General features: G+C 40.5%; 1 protein-coding gene and 1 long non-coding RNA gene across 7 annotated transcripts in view; one reads left to right on the plus strand and one right to left on the minus strand.

Annotated features, from left to right (window-relative positions):
* The window catches only part of LOC111848838 (NLR family CARD domain-containing protein 3-like), a 212,845-nt gene that overhangs the window by 37,216 nt on the left and 154,725 nt on the right, over positions 1-20,904 (minus strand). The gene's annotated exons all lie outside the window — the stretch shown is intronic.
* Positions 15,770-17,215, plus strand: LOC140588687 (uncharacterized). Its single transcript, XR_011989863.1, has 3 exons — positions 15,770-15,822; positions 15,853-16,467; positions 16,561-17,215. It is a non-coding gene; the product is annotated as an uncharacterized lncRNA (long non-coding RNA).

Raw genomic sequence — 20,904 nt, forward strand, 5'->3', positions numbered from 1 at the left:
TAAGTTATAACGTGGGGGGATATAATCAACACTACTAAATGAGATTTTATTATAATAATTTAAACATTTACAGATTATCAATTTTTTGTGTTAATGTTGGTTGGAAGCTGAATTGCACGTCTTACCAGTGCCAAATCCAAGCGGATTCTGACAAGAATTGGCGCTGAAACTAAAAAATTTTTTGTCGCTGATTGCTGCCACACCTAAAACACTAGGAGGAACCTTTGTGGCAGAACCAAAAAGTACAGAGTAAACCAATGAATACATATGCAAGTATAAATAGTATATAAATTAACATGGCTACACACTTATCTGAATTATAAGGAAATGCATAGTTCATTAAACAACATGTAAATGTCATACATAAAACTAGTATTTTATATATACAGTCAAAGTAAAAAGTTTGTGAACCCATTGGAATTTACTATATTCATGTGTAATTCTCATATAAAACATGGTCGTATCTCCATGTAAGTCACAATAATGAACAAACACAGTCTCTTATAACTAAAGATACACATATTTTCAGAGAATTTTTGATCATTTAGAATAATACATTCAAATTGTGAAACTGAATGTTGGAAAACGTAAGTGAACCCTAAGCTAATGACTTTTTAAAAAGCAGTCCGAATTTGGCAAACCTGGAGTCCATTTAATGAAAAGAGGTCAGAGGTGTGGCCTAGAATTACGTTGATTGATGAAAAACACTGAAAAGTTTGAGTTTGAGCTTTTGAAAAGAAGCATATCCAGATGGGAATCATGCCTCACACAAAAGAGCTACGATCAAGAATTGTTCATTTACATAAGGTTGGAAAGGGTTACAAAGTCATCTCAGATATTTTAGATATTCATCAGTCTACTGTTAAGCAAGTTGTCTATAAATGGAGACAATCTGTTATTGTGGCTACTCTGCCTAGAAGTGGGTGCCCTACCAAGACGACCCCAAGAGCACAATGCAAAGTCATCAGTGAGGTAAAGAAGAACCCTAGAGTGACAGCAAATGACATGAGGAAGTCATTAGAACCGGGTAACATCTCTGTTCATGATTCGCAACACACTGAACAAGAAAGGAGTTCATGGCAGGACACCAAGGAGGAAGCAACTGCTGTCAAAGAGAATATTGCTGCATACCTGAAGTTTGCAATAGAGCACTTGGACACACCACAATAGTCCTGGGAAAATGTTTTCTGGAGTGATGAAACCAAAATTGAACTATTTGGGAGGAACAAGCAGAACTTCATTTGACGAAGAAGGGCACTGCATATCAGCATCAAAACATCATCCCTACAGTACAGTGAAGGGAACATCATGATTTTGGCCTGCTTTGCTGTGTCAGAACCTGGACATTTTGCCATCACTGAGGAGAAAATGAATTGCCAAGTTTATCAACAAATTATCCAGGATAATGTGAAGGTGTCTGTCCATCAACTGAAGCTCAGAAGAGGCTGGGTGATGGAACAGGACAATGAACCCAAACATCACAGCAAATCCACAGCATAATGGTTTCAGAAGAACAATATCTGCCTTTGGAGTGGCCCAGTCAGAGCTCAGATCTCAGTCCTATTGAGATGCTGTGGAATGAATTGAAGAGAGCCATACACAGAACACAACCAAAGAATATGGAAGAGTTAAGGCAGTTCTGCAAGACAAAATGGGCTAAAATTCCCTCTGCACGATGTGCAGGTCTGATCTGCAGTTACAGGAAGCACCTGGTTGTGGTCATTGCTGCCAAAGGAGGGTCAACCCATTATTAAATCCAAAGGTTCACTTACTTTTTCTACTACCACTGTGAACGTTGAATGCGTTTGTATCATAAAGACATGAAAGAGTAGAATTTTTTTGTGCATTATTGGCTTAAGCTCTTTGTGTATATCAGTACCTGTGACTTAGATGAAGATCAGATCACTTTTTATGACCAATTCATGCAGAAAACCAGATAAGTCCAAAGTGTTCACATACTTTTTACTTTGACTGTATATACATTGTGATTATGATTATATTAATTGCCTGTCCAATATAATATATTTTATTGTATTGCATTGTATTGTGGGCAGCATGGTGGTGCTTTGGTTAGCACTGCTGCCTCATGGCAAGAAGGTTCTGGGATCAATCCCAGGTCCTTTCTGTGTGGAGTTTGCATGCACTCCCTGTTTTTACTTGGGGCTCCTGTCTAAATTGGCCCTGTTGTTGTGTGAGTGTGTGCACCGTGTGGTGTGTTGGTTCCCACCTATGCCCATTGCTCTCAGGATAGGCTCCAGGCCCCCTGTGTGGGATTAAGTGGTTATGATAATGGATGGATGTATTATATTGGACAGGCAATTAAACTGAGCAAATGGAAAACTTCCTATTCAACTAATTAGCTAATTCATTTTGGATAAACACAAAAGGAGTAATATAATCAGTATTCTTTTTCACAAAAAAAAAACAAAGCATATTCATATTTAGAAACTTACCACGATTGAGGACTGTATGCCACAGGTATTAGTCTCTGCCACATTGGAATGTGAGTTATTTCTCAGGGTTATTTGGGTCACATGAGTTAATTGGTATGTGCTGACCAGCTCCTTGCCTTTAGCACTGCAGTAGTACTTATAGTACTACTATAGTATGTGCAACTCTAAAAGATTCTTTGCAATGGGTGTGGTCTACAAAGAATAGTATCAGTAGGTCATAATACAGTATTTCCGTGGGAGTTAAGCTGTGAGAAAAAAACAAATACCCATGACCAACAAAGGCAGAATCCTGTTTTTCCTTCCATGCACTTTATTCCATCCATGGCAGCTCCCCATAGGTGAACCTTAGTGGCCCATGCAGAGAGCTCCAGGGCGCCCCCTACAGGAAGCCCTAACAGAGACCAAAGCCTTTCAAACCAGCTACAGATCAAGACTCAAGAGCAGATCTATTGCTCTAGCTGCAGTGAGAAACCAGTGGTTTGCTATATATAAATGGGGTCTTATATTCTTACCCTAATCAACCAACACCACTGCAGTGGATTTAGAAAAAAAAAACAAAAAAAACAATGGTATATCAAAGGCAGTACCATGTCATGGAATTAACATTATGCATATGCGAGATGCAGTACCACCAAAAATCTTATAGGCAGTATGGTCACCTTTTGTAATGGAACTATGTGTTTATATACGGTACAGTTTTAGTATAAAAGTAGCTTTTAAGAATATATGGCCAGATGATATTCATAACAAAATATTTTTAGATGCAAGGGAAAAAATGTGTGCCTCTATGTACAGCTTCTTCAAAATTGTATAGCAGTTTAAATTTCTTCTGCTTCAGAATTCAAACTGAGCCAGAAAGAACTGGCATGTGTACAAACTACAGTGTACAAATGTACAATGAAATTCTTGTTTGCCCTATGTAGGGCTTGCTTGTGTTGTTGCAGGCTGTTGGACCATGCAAACTTGAACACCTCCAACCCTCTAAATGAATCTCCATTGTGGTCAGATGAATGTGTTGCATTATAAAAGATGTAAGATGCAGCATGTTGAGTTTCTTGAGGATTGTTATGATGCATAATTGACATGATTGAAAAGGTAATTGCTTCATCTAGTTAGGAAGCTCAGATCTGATTTTTCTTTAAGATTGGGGAAATGTGTTCCTGCTGTCAGGATCAGCACTTGTTTGTCCCAGTCCTTCGTCTTCTCCCCATTTGGCCAGTAGGTGTCGCTGGCCATCCTATCCTCCCTGTTTTTAGTCTTTAGTGTTTCCCCGGCTTTCCTGACAGCCACATAGCTCTATGAGTTGACCATGCAGCTATCTGTCAACCCCTCCTCTGTATTTTTTACCCTTGTGTTTCATTTGTATCAGTTTTTTAGTTCCTCTTATCTGTATTCAGTTTTGGTTTCTTGCTTTGTTCTTTGGTTGTGTTTTACCTGTCTTTGTTATACCCCAGTGTTAGATTCTTAGATTTTCTTTGTTTCTTTGTCAGTTCTTAGTTTCCCTGTTTAGTTTCTGAGTTCCTTGACCTAATTACTAGTCTCACCTGTTGCCTGTCCTTGTGTGTTTACCTGATTGCTTGTTGCCCTGCACCCTCCCAGGTTGCTTAATTGTCTATGTCTCACTCCTGCTGTCTCTTTACCCAGGTCAGTTTTTGTATTTAAGTTCTGCCTGTATTCATTTTACATTTACTGCATTTAGCAGATGCTCTTTCCCAGAGTGACTTCCATTTTACAAAATTCAGGGACAGTCTCCCTGGAGCAAGTAGAGGTTAAGGGTCTTGCCCAGGGACCCAATGATGATTATTTGTATCCTGCCTACCTGCCCCTTGTTGCCATGACCTTTCGTAATTAGTCTTTGTGTTTTTTTCCTCCCCTGTTTGCTTTTGACCCCTCGTGGTCCATTTATTTTTGTAGTGTCTCTAATGTTTTGTGTTCAGTTAATAAAGCCCTGTGTTCCCTAAGCCGCTAGTGGCTCGTCCAGCTCCTTCCTGTCTGCACCATGCCTACTCTACTTTCGTATGTTGCTCTGTGAGAGACCTTCTGGAGCTTCCTGGGTCGACCACTGTGGTTTCATTAAGAGGTGGTTTTTAATTGTAAGAAGGACATCTAAAGCATTAACAAGACTGGTTCTCCTTCCCACTTCTTCATCCCCAGGAAAAATAGCACATTAAGTGCTATTCATACTATCCCAGATACACCCTAACCAGTGTAGAGTATCGTTCAGAACTGCTTCAGAGCTACCAACACCATTAAAACACCAAAAGAAAATAGCCAAACAACATACAACATCTAATTAAAACAGCACCGTAAATGCAAATGTGGTAAAGACTAATATCCTTGACATACCATTCTCATTTATGGTGGGTTTCTAAATATTAAGCCTGGGTTACTAAAAATTAAACCGGATAAAAAAAATTGATATTAAATGAGCAAACTCATTTGATTTGTTCTTCTATCTCAAGTTGGGGTCTAAAAGCAATGAGGCTGCCACGCATATCTGCTCTAGGGAAAATGCACTGCTATAGCCACTAGGGGAGCTCTTGCCTTCCCTCAGCCCAGTGAATTATCCTATGCAGTCTGGCAAGCTTTATAATCTGTGTCAATGAGCACTGCCTTTACACTGACACCCCTGCTGAGAGGCCATTTTGATTACCAGTCTTGGCCTTGCGCTTAAGAAAACATGACAAGTTGAAACAGCTGTTTAACAGTAATTTCACACCGTTTTATCATTTTCCCCAGAACCATACATTTTTTTTACTTTTATGCCATAAGTGATTGTGAGGTGAACAAATGTAACTTAAAAATCTAAGGCACAGTAATAATCTTTTAAGTTGAAACATTATTTTACAGTGATAACTTCAATGCACTCAAATTAAGTACACTCAAAATAGTATATTAAAACAACTGATAGTCAAAACTATTTGTTACAGTGTAACCCCTGGCTCTGATTCCGCATTCACACACACCTCCATACAGAACTGGCAGCTACTGTTCCATTAATATCATGCTGCATGTTATTGTTCTTCTGCACATGTGGGTCACTTCAGGACTGTCACCAGTTCACACTGGAATATGATACTGGGCACATTTTAAAAATAATGTCAATCATGCTAACAAAAAAAATCAGATCTGAGCAGAAAATCCAAATTGAGCACTTAGGCTTGCTGTGTTGTCATCTTTGTTGAGGTGCCCAGAAATGGGGAAAAACAAGATTCATTTGCTTTTCCCAACCCTGGGCAGCAATGTCTCTGCCAGCGTCCAGCTCCTCAAGAATAACACTGGCTCATACCAATCCTGATAAATCCTACCAACTAGAAAGGAATCTTTTAGAATTCTTTTGAAATAACACCAGTAAGTACTACAACAGCACCCAAGACATGAAGTCAAATAGCATATGTAATGAGTGATGGGTACTACAGTTCCCAGGATGCTTTGTAAAAGTCAGAGGTAAATGAAGGGATAAATGTGTAGCCAGTAGGTTGGAAGCATAGAGGTCTCCACGTCTCATTCATACATGTCAATACAGCATAAATTAATTAATTTTGGCATTTCAAAAAACTCTGAAGCACTAATTACCAAAAAAAGGTGGCAGAGACTAATACCTGTGGCATACCATCCTTCATTGGGGTGGGTTTCTAAATATTAAGTTTTCTTTCATCTTTCTAAAACTGCTTTGTTATTTGTTAAAAAATAAGTACTTATTATATTAATCTTTTTGAGTTTACCCAAAAAAAACTGGCTAATTGACTGAATACGAAGTTCATCATTTGCTCAATTGAGTTATCCGTCCAATATAGCTGTTTTATATATGACAGTTACATGGTGTTGACTTAAAGGTGTAATTAACATTATATCCATAAACTGTTGTTAGCTGTTGATTTTTGTTTGGTCAATTTGATTTTGTCAGTCCAAAAATACAGCATTTCATTCAAATTTAGATATGATTACTGCAATTAGTCATTGAAATGTTGGGCAAACTCAAGAGTGCTATTGTAATCAGTTACTTACAAATTTTTAATTGTAAAGAGGAAATATTTTTATATAGTGAACCTTGAAGTTTTTTGTCTATTGTGTCAGGGAAATTCAAAACATGATGCAAAATTAAATTTTACATTTTATTTTAGAGGTCAATTACTGTGTCTATGTGTAAGACGTAGATCACGAAGGAAACAAGCCCTGTGTTTATTACTATTATCATATTGGTCTATTCAGTGACTAATGTAACAAAGTACTGTGTAAGTAAGAATTCCTGCACAAAACAGCTTACAGAGGAGCACTGATACACCCACAAAGAGAAAGCAACATTCTTATGTGGCTAATTATAGTGATTTAAAATAATTAATCCTTTAGGGTGTCTTTAACATTATTTTTGCCTGAGTCTTCAACATGTCACACTTCTAGTCCTGGAATTAAAAATCATAAATTTCTACAAAAGTAACTGAAATAATTTTGCTAAAATATCCTCCATCTTACCTTGACAACTGAACAGGAAGGCAAACAAAACCCAGTGATACTGGTTTTGGAGAGAGACATCATTAATTCTAAAGATGTTGCAACTTCTTTTTACGTAATTTTGGGACGGGACAGAGCGCATGAAAGTGTGAAAGGAGGGTGGAACAGTTCAGTGAACGGATGGACCAGATGGATGGATTGACGGACGGGCGGATCCAGGCACACAGACAGCTATTCAGTCCCAGGTCCCTCAGCTTGGTGAACAGTCTATGGGGGAGTATAGTATTGAAGCTGATCTACAGTCAATGAACAGCAGTCTCACATAGTTCCTATGTTCCTCGTCCACATGGTTGAGGGTGGAGTGCAGAACATGACAGATGGTGTCAAACATCAATCTGCTGGGTCAGCAGGTGAACTGGACTGGGTCTGTGTAGCTGGAGATGGAGCTACATCACAACATTTGTTAGTAGCTAACAAAGTCCTATAACATTCCATCTATCCCTTGAAATAAAATGACTAAAATTTAATCCGAAACTAAAGTATATAAAACACAACAGATCCATGTTTAAAATAAAAATGAATAACACCACACCAAAAACCAAAACTAAACTGGACTTCAAATAGAAAATAATGCAAAAACTAAATAAAAGAAATCATAACTATAATAACACTGATGCAGGGACATAGACGAGTATATGGTGGTACAATTATAAATGTATTTTTATTTCAGTTTGCAGCCATCTGGGAGTCTTTATAATCCCACAGCGATGAATCATATTGGCTAATTGTCGGTATTTCCTGTTTTTCCTCCCCCAAACTTTCTTTGAATTAGTTGCCTGTATTTGTTTTCAGTCTTAGCATTGAGGGTAGAAAAGGAAGTTTATATAAACTCTGTGACAAAAAAAGTTATGCACCCAGATGGAGTGGTGGAAATGAAATTAATCTGCATGCGGTGAAAGGTCATGTGTGACTATATCACTATGATTATAATATCACATCAAATAGATGACAGAGTAGGCAGTATGGGCACACTGCTGGTCCCATGTCAGTAGGGTGTGGCACCCCCCCCCGGGCCTGGATATATGCGGCGATATGGTGTGGAAGGGAGTCATGCAGCCGCTGGATCCTCTCCCGCAGCAAGGCGGCCCACAGCTGTTGTGATTCTCTCTATCCCACTTTGACCCCTTGTGGTCCATTTCCTTTTGTTTTTGCTTGGTGTTTGTCTACATAAAGCCCCTTTTGATTTCCCCTATACCTGCCTTCGCTCCTGTCCTCCCCTAGATGTGACACTGAAAAAGCATTGGACTTACGTGTTGGTGTTAATTAAATACATAATGTTGATATGATGTAAATGTATTAGTTTTATGCATAATTCATTAGATGGAATCATGGACAGTGTTTCAGTACAACTAGAATGAGTTTTTTGAAATATTAAATTAGGTATATAATCTAACAGCAGCTGTGGTTTATTTCTCCCACCATCATAAAGAATACTCTGCCAAATACTGATCTTACTGGATGTTCTCCGTCTGTAATTTTAATTACTGTGGTTGTGTCTGAAATACAATGGTGGTATGTTTGTTGGTGTGAGGCTGTTTTTATTACCAGATGTGGCCATATATATATATATATAGAAAGGTGTCGGTGGAGTTATGACCCCCTGGGCTTCGTATCTCTGGAACCACCCGCTCCCCTGTAGACTAATGCTGCTGGATGTATATTTGCTCTGTTTGATGTAACATATTCTTTTAATTCACTGCAATGGTGTTAAATAAGGCAAGAGTACAAAATCCCCAGGTGTAACTACATATGTTTGATGCTGACTGCAGCCATAGGAATGTGTCTTGGTGGGATCTGCTCTAAGGTGCTGGGCAGTGACTGGGTGGGAGAGTTTGGCCTCCATGGAGTTCCATGATTCTATAAAGGTTATAGAAAGGACCCCCCACTTTGGCACCTCAGCCAAGAAAAATATGTCAGACGCTGATTAACATACACTCATGTCTCTGCTTGTACTGTGGTTTGGTATAAGGACATGAACGTGAATTCTGACTTCATATTCTTCATTGTTATTAAATCAACTTGCCATTGCCAACTTGCAGCTTATTTTCTCTTCTTTGCCACGTCCTACAAGCCAGTTGTGACATTGGACACCTCCATGCAACAACAGTGAAACTGTGTGCTGACTCACAAGCAGAACCCAACTTCTACAAACCATACAACAGCAGCTGAAGCTATGAATGATAATGTGGAGGCAGAATAGGATGTGACACAGCAGGTAGGTGTTATTGGGCCTATAGAATTCTCCCTCTGGGCAGCTCCTGTCATTCCTGTCCTACCAGAGCATGACACCACGTTGTATAGTGGGGATTACAAACTCCCAGGAACCACGCAGCCAAGCTGGATGCATGCCCTCTACCATGGGTGGAGGATCCTATTGCCTCACTGGCAGGTGGACAAACATTTACAAAGCTTGACATGAGTCACACGTACCAGCAGGGGTGGAATGGCAACAAAAATCAGCCCGAGAATTTGCTGTCAAGGCTTGCGATATTATGCCAGTCGTGATCATATTTGCTATATTACACAGCCAATTAGGATCAATGCCTAGTCCTGACGTGACTGACCCACCAGGAAAATTCCCAAACTTCCCAATGACTAGTCTGTGCCTGCATACCTGCAGCTGTCGTTTGATGAGGACTTCAAGCAGTATGCGACCATCAAAATGCATAAATGTCAGTTGAAGTACAACCGCATGGTGTTTGGGTTTTCTCCAGTCCAGCGATTTTCCAGTTGACTCTGGATATATCTGCTAAGAAACATTCCCAATGTCCTTGTGTACCTGGATGACATCTTAGTGACTGGCGGGTCAGGCGCAGAGCACCTGAAGAATCTGGACCAAATACTAAACTGATGTCAGAAGCCAGTTAACGTCTTAAGTGTGGAAAAGGAATTTTTCTCCCATCTATCAAATGCTCCCCCCAATTGCTCTCGCATTTTCTTCTGTATGTATTTCTCTTATGACCTCCTTGGCCATAAGATCTCAGCTGAGGGTTTGTCACCAGTGGAAGAAAATGCGAGAGTAATTAAGGAAGCCCCCAGTCCAAAGTAGGTGGATGAGCTCAGGTCATTCCTAGGTTTAGTAAGTTATTACAGCAAATTCGAACCTGGTTTAATGCCTTTATACCAGTTTCTGCACAAAGAGCTCATGAAGGTGGCAAACAGCTCAAGGGAAGGACCTTCTATAGTCAGCACCACTGCTGGTACATTTTCATCCAGATAATTTTTTCAGAACTCATGGAGAATGGAACAGAAAAGCTGATGGAACATGTTTATTGCAGCAAAGAAACATTAACAATAGTTTTTAGGATTAAAAAAAAAACCATTTCTACATGCAAGTACATGTACAGACAACTTCTCACAGTCTACACAGATCATAACCTTTTAATGAGTCTTTTTAGTCCAAAGCTATTTTGTCAAAGGCCTCTGCAACAATTGAGCACTGGGTCTAACCTTGTCTGTATACCAGTTCCAAAAAATATACAAGACAGGGAGTGAACAAGCAAATACGTATTAATTTCATTGTCTGCCACTTCCAGAGAGCCCCGACACATAACTACCACCTGACACTGTGTTTCTGCTGGTTAGACTGTGATGGCAAAGCAAATCAAAATGTGGACAGTAAAACATTTAGGACTGGAAAACTGAAAATGAATGCTTCATATGGCAGAGAAGTGCCAAACGGTAAAAATAGGTTAATGAACAGGAAATGCTGACATAGACAAACTGGTCTAACAAGTCTACCACTCACTGGTGTGAAGTGATTTGTGCGAGGCGCAGTGTGACCAGGCTCAGTGTGACGGAATGGAGATTTGACTAATACAACAGTAAAATACTACCTACAATGGGTATAAAGAGTGTACACACCCCTAATAAAATGCCAGGTTTTGTGATGTAAAAAAATGAGACCACAGTAAATTATTTCAAAACGTTTTCCCATCTTTAATGTGACCTATAACGAGTACATTTCCAGAACGGGTAGTTGCACACTCAGCTCGTTGTGCCATACAGCCATGTGGGGAGGAGGGGAAACACACTGAAGATCTGGATAAACAGGTGCTGACCCGGACAATTTTAAAACGTGATGTTGAAGGGAAAGATTATGAGTGTGCTGTAGATGCGGCAATTAATGATTTCTGGGTCATGCACCAGATCTGTCAGTCTCTGGCGGGATTGTAAACACTGAACTGTTTGTAATTGACTCAGGTCTGTCCCTATTCAAAAATGTGGTTGGATATTTTTGTACTTACTTGTAATCTTTCTAAATAAATTATATGATTCAAAAACATTGTGTAATTATTGCTAAAGGTTCACGATGGATAACAAGCACTTGATACGTGTTTATTATACACCATCAAACCCTGGGTCATTTGGAGGTACCGACAGACTATACTGGTCACTGATAGATGAAGAACATGGATGTAATATAAATAAAAAGCAAGTTGTATTAAGTGTAGCTACTAAAACTTAACTTTAGAAGAATATCGATTCTCAGTGGCAAGTTGACTTAGTAGACATGTCAGCTTATGCTGAACAGAACGATGATTTTAAATACATGCTAACATGTAAAGACATTCTATCAATATACGTGTGGGTGTGGAGTCTTAAAAACAAGACCGGCACCGAGGTAAAGAAAGAGTTTGAAAACATTCTCTCTGAAAGCAGGGTCCCCAAAAAGCTTTAAACACATCACAGGAAGGAGTTTGTTAGCATAACATTACATAATCTTACCAAGAAACACGGGATAATACGTCACGTCACTCCCTCCTTGGCAACCACGCCCCCCAAGGGATCCCAGCCAACGATCCCTACTCACTCAGAGAGACTCTACGCACACCACACCCCAGGATCTCCTGTGATTTCATTCTGTGCAGCCACGCCTCTTCCCAGCTGTTGCATTTGCTACTGGTTGTTCCCATTATTTCTGTTCTGGAAGCATGTTGCGAAATCTTATCCGTTTTCTGAGAGGTCAAGCGTTTGTTTCTCTGTGTACAATTCCGATTTTTTTCTGGTTTTAATTGTTGTTCTGTTTCTTGATTTGTTTTTCTTTTGTCTTGCCCTGTTTGCTAATCGCATGACCCTTGCCTGTTTTCAGCAACTCTGATTACACCCAACGATTTGGAAATTGTTTTGCCTGTTCTGGTGTTGATCTGGACTGTCCAACTACGATTATCACCAGCTACAATAAATATCTGTTTCCCAGGTTAGGTGCACATTTCGGTTCTCTACTCTCACACTCTTTTGTTCAATGCAATTAAAAGTCAGAAAAACACAGTCAAACAAATAAATACTTGTCTGTGTATCCATATGTAAGAACTACACAACCACAGGAGGCAAGCGGCAAATATTAATACTTTGGATGAATAAGATAAATAGAAAGAATTATTATTATTACAATGTTTTTTGTGATCATTAATGACTGATATTGCACATGGATTATTTCTTGTTGTTGTTCAGTGATCTTAAGGCCCAAGGGAATAAACTGTCCTTGAGTCTGGAGGTGCGTGTTTTGATGGACCTGTAGCACCTACCAGAGGGCAGCAGGTCAAACAAGTGGTGTGCGGGACGGACAGAGTCTCTGAGGATGTTTTGGGCTCTGGAGAGGCAGAGGTAGCTGGCAGTGGAGACTGCAGGATCAGGCTGATGTTTGGTAGTTCTGTGCTGATATTCGTCAGGAGCAAATGGGAGTATGACTCCGGCTGTTGCAGGAGCATGTTGTAGATGACGACGGTTGCATCTGAATTTTCCTCCCTGGGGTCTTTCAATGACATACTGTAAGAGCGTGGTGTGATGCCTTCTCCAGTGACAACAGCGGGTGACTGCCAGGATTTTTGATGGTCCAGCTTAATGACGATGGGATCCCATAGCTTTAGCGAAGTTAGGTGTCTTGCACCGTGGCGCTGATTGAATTAGAAGGCTTTTTTCTTTTTCTCGTTGGCATCCTTATTCCCGACAATTTCCAGATCATGCCATCGTGGTGGAGATTTGCTTCCAGTGTTGGAAGAGTTGTTTTGATCTTACGGCCCATAAGCAGTTCCGCTGGGCTCACGACTGTGGTGGTGCAAGGCGTTGACGGAAAGCACATGAGGGCGATCAGATGGTCTTTCTCTTTTAAGATTCTTTTTGCGATCTGGACTCCTCTCTCTGCATGTCCATTCCCTTGGGGGTTGTGTGGACTTGAAGTGATGTGCATAAGGTCAAACTCTATAGTAAAGTATTTAAACTCCTGGCATGACAATTGAGGCCCGTTGTCAGATACGACCTCATCCAGACAACCGAATCTCACAAACACTGCCTTCAATTTCAAGATAACCTGTGAGGCAGTGGTTGTTGGCAAATGGAGTATTTCGGGGAATCTGGAGAAATAATGTTTTTTTTTTTTTTTTTTTTTACTTTTCTGCTGTCCAGCAGCTGTAGCAAGCAGAATCATAGTCTGAATGCACTGCTGTGCCATGTTTGCTTTATCATGAGGGGTTCTATATAGTATGGAAGCCCTGAAGGGTAAAACACACCAACAAATTCAAAAACACACCAACAAAAGCGAAAACACACCAGAAAATTCAAAAACACTCCAGCAAAAGCGAAAACACACCAATAAATTCAAAAACACTCCAGCAAAAGCGAAAACACGCCAGCAAAAGTGAAAACACGCCAGCAAAAGCGAAAACACTCCAGAAAAAGCGAAAACACACCAGAAAATTCAAAAACACTCCAGCAAAAGCGAAAACACACCAATAAATTCAAAAACACTCCAGCAAAAGCGAAAACACGCCAGCAAAAGTGAAAACACGCCAGCAAAAGCGAAAACACTCCAGAAAAAGCGAAAACACACCAGCAAATTCAAAAACACTCCAGCAAAAGCGAAAACACACCAGCAAATTCAAAAACACGCCAGCAAAAGCGAAAACACGCCAGCAAAAGCGAAAACACACCAGCAAATTCAAAAACACGCCAGCAAAAGCGAAAACACGCCAGCAAATTCAAAAACACGCCAGCAAAAGCGAAAACACGCCAGCAAAAGCGAAAACACACCAGCAAATTCAAAAACACTCCAGCAAAAGCGAAAACACACCAGCAAATTCAAAAACACTCCAGCAAAAGCGAAAACACACCAGCAAATTCAAAAACACGCCAGCAAAAGCGAAAACACGCCAGCAAAAGCGAAAACACACCAGCAAATTCAAAAACACTCCAGCAAAAGCGAAAACACACCAGCAAATTCAAAAACACGCCAGCAAAAGCGAAAACACGCCAGCAAAAGCGAAAACACACCAGCAAAAGCGAAAACACACCAGCAAATTCAAAAACACGCCAGCAAAAGCGAAAACACGCCAGCAAATTCAAAAACACGCCAGCAAAAGCGAAAACACGCCAGCAAAAGCGAAAACACACCAGCAAATTCAAAAACACTCCAGCAAAAGCGAAAACACACCAGCAAATTCAAAAACACTCCAGCAAAAGCGAAAACACACCAGCAAATTCAAAAACACTCCAGCAAAAGCGAAAACACACCAGCAAATTCAAAAACACGCCAGCAAAAGCGAAAACACGCCAGCAAAAGCGAAAACACACCAGCAAAAGCGAAAACACACCAGCAAATTCAAAAACACTCCAGCAAAAGCGAAAACACGCCAGCAAATTCAAAAACACTCCAGCAAAAGCGAAAACACGCCAGCAAAAGCGAAAACACACCAGCAAAAGCGAAAACACACCAGCAAATTCAAAAACACGCCAGCAAAAGCGAAAACACGCCAGCAAAAGCGAAAACACACCAGCAAAAGCGAAAACACACCAGCAAATTCAAAAACACGCCAGCAAAAGCGAAAACACTCCAGCAAAAGCGAAAACACACCAGCAAATTCAAAAACACTCCAGCAAAAGCGAAAACACACCAGCAAATTCAAAAACACGCCAGCAAAAGCGAAAACACGCCAGCAAATTCAAAAACACGCCAGCAAAAGCGAAAACACGCCAGCAAAAGCGAAAACACACCAGCAAAAGCGAAAACACACCAGCAAATTCAAAAACACGCCAGCAAAAGCGAAAACACGCCAGCAAATTCAAAAACACGCCAGCAAAAGCGAAAACACACCAGCAAAAGCGAAAACACACCAGCAAATTCAAAAACACGCCAGCAAAAGCGAAAACACACCAGCAAAAGCGAAAACACACCAGCAAATTCAAAAACACTACAGCAAAAGCGAAAACACACCAGCAAATTCAAAAACACGCCAGCAAAAGCGAAAACACGCCAGCAAAAGCGAAAACACAAGAGCAAAAATGAAAACACACCTGAAAATATGAAAACACGCCAGCAAAAGCATGTACATTTAACTGCAGTTTCTCTGAATTAGACAATGCGTGTCATTTACATTAAAGTATTATTCTTACAGTTTTTTCTGATGGCTTAAACCCTAACTGTGATTCTTATAGCACAATATCTAAAACTATTAATACTTATAGCAAAACCACTCACTGAGTTTGCAAAACTAAAAGCACAAACACTGCTTTGCACTCAGTTTGCAATTTTGTAACACACACTTTGCAAAACTGTAGGCACAATTCACTGCACAACACTCTTTTTGCAGAACTTTAAACACAACTCACTGCTTACACTCAATTACCAAATTTCCAACACACTCCTAGCAAAATTCTACACATGTATGGCTATCATTAACACTATTTTGCCAACTGTCTGGCACACTTTCACATGTGAAAACTGTTTTAGATAATTAGTTCACTTTGCAATCAGCCTAAGCACCATAAATAAGCCACAGGTAAGCTGTCTATGTGGAGTACAATGGAAGAGTAAGAGTGAGAAGAGTGAGAATCAGAGGAGGCCGAGGGAGAGGACGTGGAGGTGAAGAAGTTGGAGGAAGAGGACGTGGAGGTGAAGAAGCGAGAGGGTTAGAGGAAGTTAGAGGAAGAGGACAAGGAGGAGCAAGAAGAGGACGAGGAGGGGAAAGAGGAAGGGTAAGAAGAGTAAGAAATAGAATAACTGATGACATCAGAGCTACAATAGTGGACCATGTCATCAACCATGGGATGACCCTGAGGGAAGCTGGCCAACGGGTTCAGCCTAATTTGAGCCGCTACACTGTGGCAAGCATCATTAGGACATTTCGAAATGAGAATCGGTAAGTACTTTGTAGCACTGCCATACTCTAATGAGAAACACAACAGTACCATACATGCAAAAATACTGAAATTGTTACTTTACAGAATTGCTAGACGTCCAGATGTTGGGGGCAGAGAAAGAATGTTCACTCCAGAGCAAGAGACCCATATAGTGAACATGGTGATTGCCAATAATGCAATAAGACTGCGCGAAATACAGCAGCGCATAATTGATAATGACACCATCTTTCAAAATATACACAGTGCAAGCATTTCTGCACTAAGTCGTGTACTTGCGCGCCACAGAATAAGAATGAAGGAAATTTACAGAGTTCCTTTCGAGAGAAACACAGAACGTGTAAAGCAACTGCGATATGACTATGTGCAGGTAAGCTATAGTGTCATTGGTTCTGAATTTGGAAGTGCATAATGTAGTGCTGTGCATGGGCCTGATGTGTTGCATTTGTTTTGTCTTGTCCAGAGAGTGATGGAACTAGAAGCAGATGCCATGGGACATGAGCTACTTTTTGTAGATGAGGCCGGTTTTAACCTCAGTAAAACCAGGAGACGTGGCAGGAACATTATTGGACACCGTGCCATCATCAACGTCCCAGGACAACGTGGTGGTAACATAACCATGTGTGCAGCTATAAGCCAAAATGGTGTTGTTCACCATCATGCAACCATAGGCCCATACAACACTGCACACATTATTGCATTCCTGGACACCTTACATGACATGCTCACTGTTCAGAGACCAGAGCATACCCGATATGTCATCATATGGGACAATGTTAGTTTCCATAGGGCTGCTTTGGTCCGCAACTGGTTTACAGACCACCCATCCTTCATGGCACTCAACCTCCCTCCATACTCTCCATTCTTAAATCCCATCGAGGAGTTCTTCTCTGCCTGGCACTGGAAAGTGTACGACCGTCATCCTCATCAACAGGTAGCCCTTTTACAGGCAATGGAGGAGGCATGTGGAGATATTGACCAGGCATCATGTCAGGTCTGGATACGGCATTCAAGGAGATATTTTCCCCGGTGCCTTGGACTGGAGGATATCGCATGCGATGTGGACGAAATTTTGTGGCCGGACCCAGAAAGACGACATGATGTAGGCTGATTGTCTTTTTTTTTTCCTTTTTTTTTGTGAAATTACTATTTTGTGTTCTGACTTTGTCTTGGTTTTGATGAGTGTAAATAAACACCAATACTTGAAGTTTGGATCCTTGTATTTTTACATGACACTATGACAAAAGTATGACCTCAAATTGACATCTGTACACAGAGAAAGCAAAAGCCAGATGTGTTTTGTATTCATACCATCAGTGTGCAGTTGGCGCATTGTGTGCTTAGTAGATGATGGCTTGTGTGTACTGTTTGATACGAAAACACCATTTTTACGAAGGTGTGAAGAGTTAATCTAGTTGTGTTCGCTTTTGCAAGAGAACTACAATGTTTTGATAATTGGGTGAAAGGTTTTCTTATTTGTGTGTAGAGTTTTGCAAAAATAGCCAATAGTTACAAAAAATGTGCTTAAGCAATCAGAAAAAACTGTAACTCTTATAGTGTTCAATTTACAACCTAGAGTGTTGTCAAAGAGTCTCCACCTCCACATATGTGCCCCATTTTAATATGCGAACAAGACATCATGAGGATCTGAAGAGCCATCCCAGATTTACCCACCATCATGAGAAAGACTCTTACCAAGCAGGACCTTACAGCTTTTTCTTGTTTTGTATTAAAGTTTTTCTGGCTTGGTTCTGACAAATCTTGAAGATTAAAAAGTTAGGAGCATGTTGTTGTTCCATCAGAGAAAAAACTCTTGGAGATGTACAGGATGTGTCTCCAGATTGATATATATATATTAATAGTGTGGTAGTATGTTTGACTGCCAGTCCTGCCTTTGGATGATTAACATACTGTATGTGGAAAGGTCTTAGGACAGTTGGGATACCCTTTTCTGTGCAGCTCCTGGTACGACCCACTCCCCTGTAGACCAATGGTACTGGATGTATATTTGCATAGCATGACACAGTACTGTTTTTGACTTACAGTTTTTTTCAGTCGCTAACAAGCGTTTGTCCAAACAGTTGTCACATTTTCAAAACTCTAAACACAATTAGCACAGCATCGGTCTTTTGTGGCCATACCATTCACACATTTCATGTCGTTTTCACCCAATATGCAGTCAGTGAACAGATTTCCACAATGCTTACATTTTCTTAACAGACAAGCTATACCTCCCAACAAAATTATGGACTGTTTTTGTAGTATTTACGAATGTTAACACACAACATCCCACAATAGCAAAGACAATATTCCAAACCTTAGATACAGTATAAAAACCTCTGCTTCTGCAATGATATCAGTTCAAAAACAATATCAATATCAAAAATATATCTCAGCTGATAATAAACAAACAATTGAATAATTGACACACAGCTGATTTATGTTGGGTAAATTGGGCCAACCACAGCTTATTCCATTCTGGCTTAGACTCAGTGGGGTTTATAAGGCAAGACTTTGAGGAGTGATGTTTTTGGAAACAAAAAAAGACAAACACTGTAATGTCTGGTCGAGGAAGAGTAAGAGCAAGGGGCCCAGGGAGAAGAGCAGGCCCAAGGAGAGGGCAAGGTAGAGGTGTAAGAATGTGTGGTGGTGGCATTCCAAGGGCTGCAAGAACAATAGTCAGTGATGAAATTCGTGCCACTATCATTGACCATGTAATCAACCATGGTCTTTCACTAAGAGAGGCTGGTGAAAGAGTGCAGCCCAATTTGAGGCGGTCAACGGTTGCCTCCATTATACGCATCTTTCAACAAACCAACAGGTAAGTATTGCATTTTACATGGATTGTTTCTATTCTCACTTGACATGTCAATATGGTCATACAGTAATGCATATGTTGAATTTTTTGTTTTTCTAAAGAATGCAACGTCTTCCACCCTCTGGGGGAAGAGGAAAGCTCCTCAGTAATGATCAAGAGCTTGCCATTGTAGAAATGGTTGCTGCAAATAATGCAATAAAACTGCGTGAAATTCAAACTAGAATTGTAGCGGACCATGAGATATTTCACAATATCGATAGAATCAGCCTCACAACCATTACGCGGACATTGTCCAAACACAGAGTGCGGATGAAGCAGCTCTACACTGTTCCCTTTGAGAGGAACAGTGAGAGGGTCAAGGAGCTACGACGACAATATGTCCAGTTATAGTGTATATTCAATTCAATGTCCAGTTCTATAAGCTTTGCACTTTGCAAGTAGGTAACCTACACAATACTAGGTTACAGTATGGTATACAGTAATAACATGACTTACATAAACTTTGTTTCAGAGAGTTATGGAATTGGAGGCCAACCAGGCCCCTCATGAATTCATATACATCGATGAGGCAGGATTCAATCTGGCCAAAAGGCGTCGACGTGGACGAAATGTAATTGGAAAAAGGGCCACAGTTGATGTGCCAGGACAGAGAGGGGCAAACATTACCATGTGTGCAGCAATTGCAAATGCAGGATTACTCCTTAACAGATGTCAGGTTGGACCCTATAATACAGAGCGCTTGCTTGCCTTTCTCAATGATCTCCACCAGCGCCTGGTTCCAGAGCAGGGTCAGGAGGGTGAAAACATGAGGACCTTTGTAATTACCTGGGACAATGTGGCTTTCCATTACTCGCAAGCAATAACAACATGGTTTGAAGTCTACCCAAGACTGGTAAGTCTCTTCCTTCCACCCTATTCACCTTTCCTCAACCCCATAGAGGAGTTCTTTTCTGCATGGAGGTGGAAGGTTTATGACCATCAGCCACATGACCAGATGTCCCTCCTTGAAGCCATGGATGCTGGCTCCAGGGACATCACAGTTGATGATTGCCAAGGGTGGATCCGACATACCAGGCGGTTTTATCCCAGGTGCATCGACTTGGATAACATCAGATGTGATGTTGATGAAAACATGTGGCCTAACCCTGAAGATCGCAGAGATTAGATGCAAATTTTTTGCCTTTTTTTAGCCCCCCTCCCCCTCCCCCCCTTTTTATCTTGGCTTTTTGCTGTTTTTTTGTTCAGAATGCTCTTGTGTGTTTCATGGATATTTTGTTCACTGTAAGCAATACTGTAAAACTTTTTCTGTTCTATCATACCGTGTTTCTACTGTACCTCCTGTAGTAAACAGTAAAGAAAAAAAAACTTGTTTGCTTTTTACTGGAATGCTTTTGAATGTGAACATTACTGTACATGTGGACATACAGTCGTCACGATCCGCTCCGTCCGCTCCTAGTGTGTGCCACGCCCCCTCATTATCCACGCGTGCTTTCCCGATTGTGCCCAGCTGTTTCCTGTTTCGTTTGCCTAGTCTTGTGCATTTAGTCCGTGTCTCAGTCGATGTACCCCAGACTTGTCATTGTATTGTCCGTAGATGTCCGTCTCCCGTCCAATAAAACCACGTTTACCTGAAGTCCTGGCTGCAACTCGCCTGTTTTCTGGCTCGCCTGACCCCGAACGTGACAACAGTTACCAACCAAGACATTTCTGGTGTCAAAATGGTGGATTGCATGTTTTGCATGCAAATACCTGTAAAACTGAAACATAAAAGTCTATGCAGTTTTTGTAATGTCAATAATAGCCAGTATTTTGAAACCTGGTGTACTTTGATTGACTGCATGTACCTTGTGAAGTGAAAACAAGTGTTATTCTTTGACAGAATAATTTCATTTTGAGTCAGATTTATAGTGTTTTTGTAAAGTTAGTGTGTGCAGAGAAAGATGTGTTCTATTTTGAAATGAAGAGTTAGTATATATTTAACAAAATCTA

Source organism: Paramormyrops kingsleyae, chromosome 4, assembly GCF_048594095.1.
Source record: "Paramormyrops kingsleyae isolate MSU_618 chromosome 4, PKINGS_0.4, whole genome shotgun sequence".
Lineage (NCBI taxonomy): Eukaryota > Metazoa > Chordata > Actinopteri > Osteoglossiformes > Mormyridae > Paramormyrops > Paramormyrops kingsleyae.